This window comes from Hemitrygon akajei, chromosome 7, assembly GCF_048418815.1.
Source record: "Hemitrygon akajei chromosome 7, sHemAka1.3, whole genome shotgun sequence".
Taxonomy (NCBI): Eukaryota; Metazoa; Chordata; class Chondrichthyes; order Myliobatiformes; family Dasyatidae; genus Hemitrygon; species Hemitrygon akajei.
Genome location: NC_133130.1, coordinates 156,630,615 through 156,643,625, shown reverse-complemented (window position 1 = coordinate 156,643,625; position 13,011 = coordinate 156,630,615). Strand labels below are relative to the sequence as shown.

Sequence of the window (13,011 nt, the reverse complement as noted above, 5' to 3'; positions counted from 1 at the left end):
TTATTAAGACTTGAATGCGGGTGGTGGATCCACAGATCCCACTCCTGCAACTGTCTCATCAGATCCTGATCTCAGAGGCATTTCCATTGTTGTAATGTCTCTGATCGAGTATATAATACACTTGTATTGGATTAAAATAATGTTTCTTTAATAATTAAAAATAAAAATCCTGTTACATTTGTATTGATTCAAAAATATAAATGTAGATTGAAATGAAACAAAAAACTTGGCATATGTTACCTTGTCACAGAAGGTCAATGACCTCATCACTCCAATAACTAGGGTCGTTTTATGTACACCAATCAAAGTGCATCCAAACATCATCTGATCTAAATATGGTGAGTCCGCAGTGGTACTGTAGGAGGTCAGTTGCACATCTAATCTCCAATGCGTTGAGCACTTATGGGTTACCTGGCACAAATGTAGAAGTGGAAGACCCTAAGTAATTGAGGGCTGATGTGGAGAGGTTTCCTACACAGCATCCATATATAGGGAACTATTAAGTTATACCTCTTATCCCTGTTGTTCCAGGAAATCTTAATGGGATATGTTTTTCCATTGAAAATGGCACAAGTGTGAGTCTTGTAATTTATTTGGCTGTATTTCTATGGAATAGCCAGCCTTCCTCAATTTTGGGTGTCTTGTGATAAACAGCCAGCACTGAACTACCTGTATTTTGGCACAATATCGTGACCAATCCTCAGAATAAATTTACCCTGATGTTATGCCTGCTGTTCTAAGATTTAGCCACTAGGTAGCAATATTGAACACAAGAAGAGGCTCCCTGCAATACAACAAGTGGATGATGCCTCTGCTCTGATTAAAGGGTCTGAGAGGGGTTGTTTTGTGCAGGGGACCGCCCGAGAAGGGGGAAGGGTAGGGCATGGGGTGGAAGGAAAAAACTCCTGAGGTGTATTTGAAGAAACACATGGAACGTTTTTGTCCTTATATGAGTTGGACTGAAGAACCATCATGGAGCTGTGAGTAAAACCAGTCTTAAGTACAAGCATATTGTACACAAGAAACATTCACAAAATATATTGTTTTTTGACAAAGGTTCATTATGATAATTTCTTCACAAGTGCAGCAGAATACTTAACGTGAAGTTGAAGGAAATCTGTCAAAGCACATCATGTGAAATTAAAGAGACTGCTTGCTGGCTTCAGACTTCAATTAATTGGTACTATGGTAATTTAATTATTCTATACTCACTGTAGGTAACACAGTGAATGTGCATTGTTGACCACATTTACTATCTGACAGGATGTACCTTGATGTGATTAATTGACGTGTGATTGGAGCCAACTAATTGTGCAAATTCAAATACTTATATAGGTAAATAAATGTACTAAGTCAAATAATTTTCACTTTTAAGGTGAGGGGGAAAAGTTTAAGGAGATGTGTGAGGCCTGATATTTCTTAGACACGAAGACTAGCAGGAGCCTGAAATGTATTGCCAGGGGATGTGATGGTAGCTGATACAACTGTGACATTTAAGAGGCATTTGGATGGGCATGTGAACAGGCAGGGAATGGAGGGATATAGATCATGCACCAGGCAGATGGAATTACTTTAATTTTGTGTTCTTGTGGGCTGAAAGACCTGCTCTTCAGCTGTACTCTGTAATATCTGCAAGTCCCTTTCTGCTGCCGATCCGATCTCACTGAGGGAAACAGGGTATTTCTTTCTTTAAGATATTTGGTTGAGAAACACAACAGAATTAAGGAGCGACACACAAAGCAGCTGGAGGAACCCATTGGGTCAGGCAGCATCGATGGAGGGACACGGGCAGTTCACAGTTCAGCACGAGACAACTAAGGTACTGGACGTAAAGTCTATGGAATGAAAGGAGCTGTGAGAGATCAACCCAGATTACCTCACACTTCCATTCAAACTTTTGTGTTTACATCTGAAATCGGGCAGTCATCAAAAGTTCAGGAAGCGCAGTAAATTAACGCTTTGAGCCAAAACAAATTAATGTGACCACTAGAGTCACAATCAAAATGCTTTGATTGGGCTGTTACCAGGCTAGCTTCGGGCAATGGGGTAGAAAATCATGCCCAGCTATCTTTCACAATATATATTCATCACTGCACAGAATGAGACCAATCAATCCTTCAAGCCTATTCTAGATGATTGAAAGACTAATTCAAATTAATCCCATTTCTTTATTTGTTTTGCTTAGGTCAGCAATTCTATTTTTCTCCTGAAAGTTGTTTTCAAAATCTGCTTCCATCAGCCCACCATGCTGTGCATAATGAATTGTTTATGACTTTCTAGATCTATTACCATTATGTTGAAATTTTAGTTCACGGACCTGGGGGTCAGAATAACCGCAATAATAAACAGCTCAGATTGTGTTCTCCCCCACTTCTGTTGTCATCTCTGCTCTGCACAGCAGATTGGCAATGTGGCTCCATCGTTTTCCCTTTGTTTTAGTTTTGGTTCCCTTTGGATTTTGAAACTTAAAACACATCGATCTGATAAAAATTTGTTTTTACTTTAATGAACACACCAGGGGGAGTTGTATAGTGACATTTCCATCCATGTGGCTGACACATGCAAAAAAAGGAAGATTTCTTTTTGAAAAGATCAAACTTAATAACTTACTGGAAAGCATTTGTCATTTGCCATAAATGCATGTGCTTGCTGCCAGAGACCAGAGTTTCAGGACAGGCACATTATTCTGTTCCTGAAATCTGAGTTTCCTTCTGAAGGATCAAAGTCCCCCTGGCTCACATGCCCTCTATCCAGCAATGTTGAAATTAAAAAATATATAAATATTGAATACAATGTTGTCTAAATCCACAGGGAGTACACTGAATTTGCCAGGAATTGCCAGGAATTGTTTAACTCACAATTTTCAGGAGCCAATGAAGACATACATTTTTATAATCACCTGGTTTGGGACTGAATTGTAACTCAATTCTCAAGAAGTAATGCAGTGATGACAGATGCTCAAATTAGCTTTTGTAATTTTCATGTTTTTATCCAGTGCCGCACGATTGGATCCTCTTGTGACAGGTGGGTACCAGAGGGACTGGAGTGGATCTTTGCGCCATATCAGGACAGCATTTTGACTTGAGTTCAACATTAATATTCCATGTGAAATCATTTCACAACAATAAAGATGGCTTAGCAAGTGCTCTCTCTTAAATGGACAGCTAACATCATTTTACAAAGCTCCAGTGTGTTAATGTTTACCATTCCTAGAAGTAATTTTAAAAATTGTGCTTCTTTGACTCCACAAAGGAAAATGGTCTTTAGGTTCCATAAGACATGGGAGCAGAATTAGGCCATATGACCCTTTGAGAATGCTTTGCCTTTCAATCATGGCTGATCCTTTATTCCCCTCCTCAGCCCCACTCCCTGGCCTTCTCCCCATAACTTTTGATGACATGGCCAATCAAGAACCTATCAATCTGCACCCTAAATACACCCAATGACCTGGCTTCCACAGCTGCCTGTGGTAACAAATTCCACAAATTCAGCACCCTCTGGCTACAGAAATTTCTCCACATCTCTGTTTTGAAAGGGCGCCTCTCTATCCTGCCGCTGTGCCCTTTTGTCCTGGACTCTCCCACCATGGGAAACATCCTTTCTACATCTACTCTGTCTAGGCCTTTCAACATACGAGAGGTTCCAATGAGATCCCTCCTCATCCTTCTGAATTCCAGCAAGCACAGGCCCAGAACCATCAAATGTTCCTCATACAATAACCCTTTCATTCCTGGAATAATTCCTGAACCTCCTCTGAATCCTCCAATGCCAGCACGTCTTTTCTTAGATAAAGAGCCCAAAACTGTTCACAATACTCAAGGTGAGGCCTTATAAAACCTCAGCGTCACATCCCTGCTCTTATATTCTGGACCTCTTGAAATGCACTCTAACATTACATTTACCTTCCTCATCACCAACTCAACCTGCAAGTTAACCTTTAGGGTGTTTTGCACAAAAGCTCCCAAGTGCCTTTGCATCTCAGGTTTTTGGATTTTCTCCCCATTTGAAAAATAGTCTGCACATTTATTCCTTCTACCAAAGTGCATGACCATGCATTTTCCAACATTGTATTTCATTTGCCACTTTCTTGTCCATTCTTCTAATCTGTCTAGGTCCTTCTGCAGCCTACCTGTTTCCTCAACCCAACCAATTTTCATATCACTTTCCTCCTGCAATGAAAGGAGTTCACTTTCAGACAGGTCACAGTGATGTTAATTAATTTAAGGTTGTAGATAAAATCAATCCAGTTCATCTATTAAATAAATACTCTGGAAAAGGATGCTCCCACATGAATTCCCTTCAACGTTCACTGGTTCAATGAACAGCAGCAGCAAACAGTAGTTTCTTTTCCAATTGAGTATCATATTAGAAATACTAATATCCCCTTCACTGATGGTGCTCGATGTGCTGATTTCCTCCAGCATTTTGTGTGTTGCTGTGAAACATATAACTAGTGTTAAATTAACCACATCCAGTTCTTACACTAGCCATGGGTGCTTCCAAAGTGCATGTTATGGTGGTTTCTTTAACACCTTAAAATGTCCCTGGAGCTTCCACAGCTCTAACAGAAGTTGTAGAATTTCTACTGAGGTTCTATGGAGAGTGTTGTGACTGATTGCCTCACTGTCTGGTACGGAGACCCTAATTACAAGAACCCTCTGTTGAGGGTTGCAGACTCAGCCAGCTCCATCACGAGCATAATCTTCCTCAACATCGAGGATATCTTCAAGATGGAGTGCCTCACTAATCTCACCATCTAGGACATGCCCTCATCTCTTTACCTCCATCACGGAGAAGGTCTAGGATCCTAAAAGACCTACACTGAACATTTTTAGAACAACTTCCCCTCTGCCTTCAGATTTCTGAATGGTCCTTGCTATTCCACTTTTTCCATATAGTAAATATTTGTTGTGCGCTGCACTGCTGCCACAAAACAACAAAGGTGACATACGTCAATGAAAGTAAACCTGATTCTGAAGAAGCTTCAGAATTAGTGTCACGGGCAAGCATTAAGAATAGAAGAGCAATTTGTGAAGCGCTTTCAGAGAATTTGTGTTAAATAACACGAAGGAAAAGCAGCTTACACAGAAGACTAGATGATGAAAATGGTACTCATGATTCTGGATTGTGGACTGACAAAGGCCGCAGTTGTAAAGAGGAGAAAGTCCAGCACTAGAATTTTGAGGAACACTCACAAAATGCAGCAGAAAGTCGCATCAAGATTCAAGATTGTTTAATGTCATTTTTGGTACATAGGTGTAATGGAGAACAGAATAATTGTTACTCCAGATTTGATGCAGCACAAAAATACACAATGAGATAAAGAATGTAATAAATATAAGTGCATAAATAGGTTATATACATATTGATTGTATATCCACAAAGTGACACTAGGCACGGGAGTGTTTGTACATAAGGTGACTGACAAGAAGTGATAAAGTAGTGGTGTTTGGGGATGTAGAGGGGTGGGTTAGTGGGCGGAGGTATTGATCAGCCTTATTGCTTGGGGAAACTAACTGTTTTTTTGGATCAGGTGGTCTTGGCATGGACGCTACGTAGTCGCCTCCCTGATGGAGTGGGACAAACAGTCCTAGAGCAGTGTGGTTGAGATCCTTCATGATGTTAATGGCCCTTTTCTGCCACCTTTCTGTATATATGTCCTTGACGTTGTGTAGGCTGGTGCTGGTGATGCATTGGGCAATTTTGATTAACTGTTGTAGAGCCTTGTTGTTGGCCGCAGTGGAGTTTCCATACCAGGCAGTGATGCAGCTTGGTTGGATGCTCTCTATTGAGCATCTGTAGAATGACGTGGGTATGGATGTGCAAAGTCCAGCTCTCTTCAGCCTCCTCAGAATGCAGAGGCATTGGTGAACTTTCCTATCGCAAACAAGAGAACTGGAACTCCAAGCAACACACGCAAAATGCTGGAGGAACTCAGCAGGCCAGGCAGCATCGATGGAAAAGAGTACAGTCGGTGTTTCGGGCCGAGAGCCTTCAGCAAATGTAAAGAGGGGTGTGAGTGGTGTGAATTCTGCCAAAGTCGATAACATAGAAAACCTACAGCATAATACAGGCCCTTCAGCCCACAAGCTTGTGCCAAGCATGTCCCTACCTTAGAAATTACTAGGGTTACCCATAGCCCTCTATTTTTCTAAGCTCCATGTACCTATCCAGAAGTCTCTTAAAAGACCCTATCATATCCACCTCCAGCACCGTTGCTGGCAGCCCATTCCACGCACTCACCACTCTCTGAGTAAAAAACTTACCCTGACATCTCCTCTGTACCTACTCCCGAGCACCTTAAACCTGTGCCCTCTTGCTAGTAACTATCTCCTTTGTCTTGTTGACATTGAGGAAGAGGTTATTTGCATGGAACCAGGCCTCAAGTTCTTCCACCTCCACTCTGAGGTTATTGAGCGTAGGACAGAATGTGGAAGGTATCCTTTTGGTCTGTCTGCTGGAGCTTGAAGATTTGTGGGAATGTGAAGTGCAGAGATGAGACTGTTTGGTGGCTGGACTGGTGCAGTGTTAGGTGATTTCTCATTTCTACCTGCCTCAGTATCATTTGGGTCTGTCTTTGGTTAATGCTTTACAATTGCATATTCAACCTTAGTCAAGAATTTCTTATCTCTTGGATTTAGGTTGGTTTGGATTTGTCCCAAGTGGATTTGGAGTGAGAGGCAACGGCCAAGTGAACCTGAAGAGGATTCTACTGCACTGAAACACTGGGCTCCTCTCCCTCTGCCAGATAAATGCTGAGCTAATTGAATTGCGTGGAAGAGTTTAAAGTCCTTGAAATGGTACATAGTCTGTAATTAGACAGGATCTGTCAGGAAGAAATAGCATGCATGGCAAAGAAAGTCTAAATTCGTAGAAAAGCCATGTTCACACTCACGAGAAGCTATCAAAATAACAATTGTCTGTATAAACAAAACATTGTGAAAATGCCATGAAGGAAGAAGAATAAATTTGACAGGGTTCAAATATACAAGTCTGTGCAAATTCAAGGAAATTGCTGACAATTTTTTTTCAGCTTTGTTAATTAAGAGCAATTTTTTTCCGTGAACAATGAGACGTGATCCAAAATTACTTTAAGATAAATTACTTGAAAGCCATTAATACAAAAACAACCTAAGTAGATATATTAAATTCCTAGAAAGCACGTCAGTATGGTTGGAGATGCTAAGCAGATTACTACAGATCTATTTTACTTAGAAAATGATGACCTAATTTGATGATTGAATTCTCTCTCTGCCTTTCTCCAAAAGCAGTAATACTCAAGTACATTAGAAAAGAAGACTATTCCCACAGGCTCGATGTGCACGGTCTATTAGTGCAGCAACAGCCTTTTCCCTTCATTTGATTGATTATAAACCATGAGGCAACCTTTACAGTTGTGTTCTTTAGCCATTCCTACAGCATGCTGTTTATGAAACCATATTTGAAATCTAAATAATGTTGACGAGAATGATTTATGTAAACCCAGTGACTTTTACGACTGTGAGCGTGATGAAGCATTACGCAGTGCAACGATACGAGTATTTGCAGCCTGTATAATTTGCTGAATAGTGAGACCATCGCTAATGTATATGTACCTGTGCATTTTCACAGTGTATCATTGTCTATTGTCACGTCAAGCCAAGTCAAGTTTATTGTCACTTATGAAACTATATACATGTATATAATGATTATAACCATTTAATGTATATAGAAGTGATACAATGTTTCTCTGAACCAGGGCGTAAAGCACAGTAGTACACATAACACACAGTAAGTTATGAAGATAAGGATAAAATCTAGAGAGGAATTACAAATAAGTAATGAACGAAAGTGCATAAATTTATACTGCAAGGTACAGAACAGATTAACCTGTGACACTTTGAATATGATGCAGCAGAGAGTTTAGAAGCCTAATGGCCTGAGGGAAGAAGTCACTTCACATCCTGACTGTTCTTATTTTTATTCATCGGAGTCTCCTGGTGAATTGTGGATTTTAAGACCTAATATTTACAAACTTCCTTCTGTTCTCACCGGATACATCATTGCTGTATCCTGACTGACAGACCTCAATCAGCGTGGATTGGTAACGGCATCTCCTCGCTGACCACCCACAGAGGTACACCTTACAGTTTCACATTCAGTCCGCTGCTCGACTTGTGGACAACATTCACTCAGTAGCCACTTTATTAGGTACAGGAGGAACCTACTTTGTGTTACTCTTTTGAATGTTGTGTCTCTAATACAGTGGGCCAGTGATGCTGCTGTGAGTAAGTTTTCTCATTGGACCCGCGCATACATGGACTTGTACACATGACAATAAGCTTGGCTTGACTGATATCGTCAGCACTGGAATCGAATCTTGGCTGTTCCACCCAAAGGTGAGGTCCAAAGGAGGTGACATGCTCCATGATTGACTCACTCCCCACTTGTCCCAGGCTGGTTATCATTTGTTCTGCAGTCACGTTCACGATATGACATGTTTCTGGTTCCTGGTAACTACTATTTGGTTACTTTCTGGGCGATTTTCATCGGGGTGGCCTGCAGACCCGAGCTGAATATGCCTGGATTCTTTCGATGTTGTGGTTTATATTCCTTGTTTTTTGCTCCTTTGTTTTGCTGTTGGTGCAATGTGGTTTTTTTTTGGCTGGTGGGGGGGGGGGGGGGTTGATATTTTTCTTTGAACGGATCGCAGGATTTTCTTTGTTTCATGGCTTTCTGTGGGAAGACAAATTACACAGCTGTATACTGGAGACATACTTTCATAATAAATGTACTCCGAATCTTTGAATCAAAAGACAGGCACTTTCAGCTCTGAGGCTCCTACAAGAGTAGCATAGGCAAGGAGTAGAGAATTTGGGGAAGGAAGGGGGTGGGAAGTTGTCAAAGTGGCATGATCAGGTGGGACAGCAGGGAGGAGCATTTCCATGTTAACTGCCAAATCAACGTCCTGCTACCAGACGGAAAGTCCATTTGAAACTCCAGGAACTGAGATCAGTAAACACCACTGTGGGTGAACTGAAAAGAGGTGTTAACTGCCTGCAGATGATGAGAAGTCAGAGAATAGGAAGAAAACATACCTGGGCTATTTTCAGTCAGATCCTCCCAGTTGAACCATGGATCAAGCTTTGGGTACAAGTAGCCTGTTGGACTTTACTACTGATATGTAGTACAAAACATGAAGTTAGTGGTTATTGAAAAAAATAAATTCATTTTTTGTTTAAACATTGTACAAAGAACAAATCTCACTGGGTTTATAATTTAGAAAAAAGCTTGATTTTATAAGTAATTTATAGATGCAGTTGAGCTCCAAAAACACAATTAATCAGAGTAATAGAACCTTAAAATAGGATTTATGTGTCTTTGAGTTGTTCATAAACAGTTTTATACAAATTACGTAATTGTTTCCCTCCTGTGCGTCACTTCGCAATTCAGAGAATAGCTATGATATAATTGATTATAATTCGATTTTCTTTCTATATTACTGTAAATGCAGTAGTGCAAAAACATTAATAAATACTATTTATTTAACCTTAGCAGGAGAATAAGTCACCATTTAAGCCGAAAGGGAAAGGTCTTTAGTGGTGATTCAAGTATAATTTTCAAGTATAATTTCAAATATGATTCAAGTATAATTTTCGTCCAATTTTATATATATATATACTGTAGAAGAGGATTTTCATTACTTGGCAAATTTAAAACAAAGTGGGTTTAAAGAACCATGAGCTATTAGGAACATAGACCTAACCACCTATGCTAAGTACAAAATTAAAGAATTCTTCATTTGCATGCGCAGTGGGAATCAGAATAAGTTTTAATATCACCAGCATAACAACTTGAGATGGTTTATCATTAATAAACTCAATGCTCAGTTCTTAGTGTTTGATAGAGTAATTAACAGCATATCTGTTTGTTGTTGGATTAATCCAATGAAGAGACATCCTGAACCAGAAGGCAAATTGAGGATAATATTTCTATTGATTATTAAGATAGTAAATAAAGTTCTTATTTAACAGTTTGTTAAAAGAGCAGAGAGAAAGGTTGGAAAAATTTAATCAAGTCAGTTAATAGCATGCAAAATGGGAGAAATCAGATACAGTAATTCTTTGATTTATGAAAAATACATCTTCCTAGAAAATAATTATATAATCAAAATTCATGGATCAATAACTAGTTGAACTTATGAATGGTATTTTGATGTAATATGTTCTTAGATGTGGAGAAAGGTATGTTATTCATTAGAGTGTAAAAACTATTGCTGCTTTATCAATGACCTTACCTCCAATGATAATGTCAAAATATGGATGTTTGCTGATGTTTGCAGGCTGTATCAGTTCCATTAACGTTTGCACATTTAGTGAAGCAGAATTAGCCACCATCTGGCAAGATGAGAATTGGGCTCAGATTTGGGAGATTAGGAGCTAATTAGCATTGATGTTGTATGAGCGCCAATCAGTGACTGCAGAAAACAGAAAGAATCTAAATACTTCCTTTATGACAGTTCAAGATATTACAATTGCCATATCTCATCATCAACATGATGAAGTTGCTCACTGACTAAAAACTTGACCAACCATAGAAATACTGCGAGATGAACTGTATATCAGAGGCTTGCATATTTTGATGAACAGGCCACTTCTAGATTCCCAAAGGGGTTTCCTCCATGAAGGAACTGGCCAAGCCTTTATCAGTCATCATCAACATCATTATATGCTGTGTTGTATGACATAGGCGATTATGGTCTTCCAACTGTCTCTATCCATGACCATAATTGTTCTTGGCAAATTTTCCACAGAAGTGGTTTGCCATTGCCAGGTGACCCCAGACGTTATCAATACTCTACAGAGATTGCCTGCCTGGTGTCAGTGGTCACGTAACCAGGACTTGTGATATGCACCAGCTGCTCCCATGGCTTCATGTGACCCTGATCTGGGGAGGAGGGGGAGCGGCAAGCAGGTGCTGCACCTGGCCCAAGGGTGACCTGCAGGCTAGCGGAAGGAAGGAGCGCCTTACACCTCCTTTGGGAGCGACGTACAGTATATCCACCCTGCTGCCCAACTTTATCAATACCTCTCCTAAAGCTGTCTAGAAGGACTAGGTGGATACACTGAATTCCTCTTGAAGACACTTAACACACATGGAATTCCCTGATCACCACTGGGTTAAAATCCTGGAAATCTCTTCAACAGTATCATGTATGTTCTCTCAAAACAAGGCCTCAAGCATTTCAAGAAGCTAGTTATGGATTAACAGTGTAATCTTATTTTGCCAACAGTACTCACAATCAACAACATAAAGGAACTAACTGATCAGCATTATAACTACGAGCATTTTAATTTGCTTTTAAGTGATGCTATTTAATAGGAATAAAAAACAGGTCAGCTAAACAGAAAATTGAAAGAAAAGTTTTATACCAAGACATCTACAAACATGTATTTTTAATATTGGCACTTTTGAATGCAATATAATATTCTGTAAATGTGGGCATGTTTGATTTCTCATGGGTAAATGAAAAGAAAGCATGGTTTCGATCCAATATGAGTGAATATACCTATGTTGTTAACTTAGCATTTAAATTTGGCTCTGTTTTCAAATGCTTGAATGCAAGAACACAGAGGTAAGCACCTGCTGCAAATGTACCAACATCGTATGAGCTTGTGAATTGTAGCTGGTGTGATGAATAGATGTCATTGACTCAGGCAACATTTGTGAAGGGCAAATGCTTTCAGAGTTGAACTTACAATGAACAGACATTAAATGAAATTGCACTTATGATAAGAATTTCTAAATGTCACTTTTTATTTATCCTATATCAGAACAGAAAATAATTTTGCAGGATTTGGTCCATTAGAAACTTCTAAAAGCATCTCATCTATCAAAAGAAATCCTGTTTACTTTCCATCATATATTACTAAGTGGAGAAACCTCTTCATGCTGCTAGATGGATAAGGGAAGACAGATTGAATTGGCTGACTTTTTCATATCTTCCTTGTAATCCTGCAATAAAATGCAAAAGATATTACTTTATCCCTAAACGTTTAAATACCCTTTGAAGGATCATTCCTTGCATAACTTTGCTAAGGTTTTCTAGGTAGTAAATATATGGCTAAGAGCCACATATTCCCCAAGCATTAACAGCCATTTATATATTAAGTGTTGATTGATCCACCACCATTTGAATCATAAAGATTTCAGTGAGATACAAATTGAACTGGCAGGGACTAGGAGTCTAATCATTAAATAGCTCATGAAATCCCTTTTTAGTGAGTTTTGGTTTAGTATTTTAAGGATTAAATTAAACATAGAAAAGATTGGGAATCATCACTTCAGAATGTAATAGGAAAAGAAATGTGTGAGAATGAACAGTGAGGAATCATTAACATAACATTTTACTCAAAAATTGCTGTCATAATAATTTTATAATATCTCTACAGGGAGGATGCTGGAAAAAAGATCATCTTTTGACTTTCAGGATTTCAAAGAACATAAAGCATCCAGACAATATAAAATGGACCATAAGCAATTAGGATACCAATGAGTAAAACTTGATTTTTGTGAAACTGATGGACTGCATTTTAAACTTGAAAAATATCAAGGATAATTCAGTCTAGGTTTTGACCTTCAATCTTTTTAACATGTGCATTTTTGAGTGGATTATGATGTTTGATGGATGTAATATATTACATTAAAAATTTCCTTTCAAAAGTATAGCTGAATTTGCTTACTGGCTACTTTGCCTTAGAGTACATAGTGATTTATTAAACTATTTACATAGAGTTCAAATGTTTCATATCAGGTTTAATAGTTTGGAATATATTAAAATGCTTGGCTGGAAATTGTACTTTATAGACATTATTTGATTGTACCAACTGCCTAGAAGTTGCTGGTGTTTGGGGTCTGATTAGAACAAATGAGCTCTGGAGGAATATTTTACAAAGAATTCCATTTGGCATTGTGCTAGAGAATGGGAACTGTGTTTAGATCCTAAAAATTCAACTCGCATATTGGACCAGA

General features: G+C 39.0%; 1 long non-coding RNA gene across 1 annotated transcript; it reads left to right on the top strand.

Moving 5' to 3' along the window:
* Positions 1-869: 869 nt before the first annotated feature.
* LOC140730089 (uncharacterized) lies at positions 870-12,651 on the top strand. Its single transcript, XR_012099513.1, has 3 exons — positions 870-980; positions 6,642-6,800; positions 12,432-12,651. It is a non-coding gene; the product is annotated as an uncharacterized lncRNA (long non-coding RNA).
* Positions 12,652-13,011: the final 360 nt, after the last annotated feature.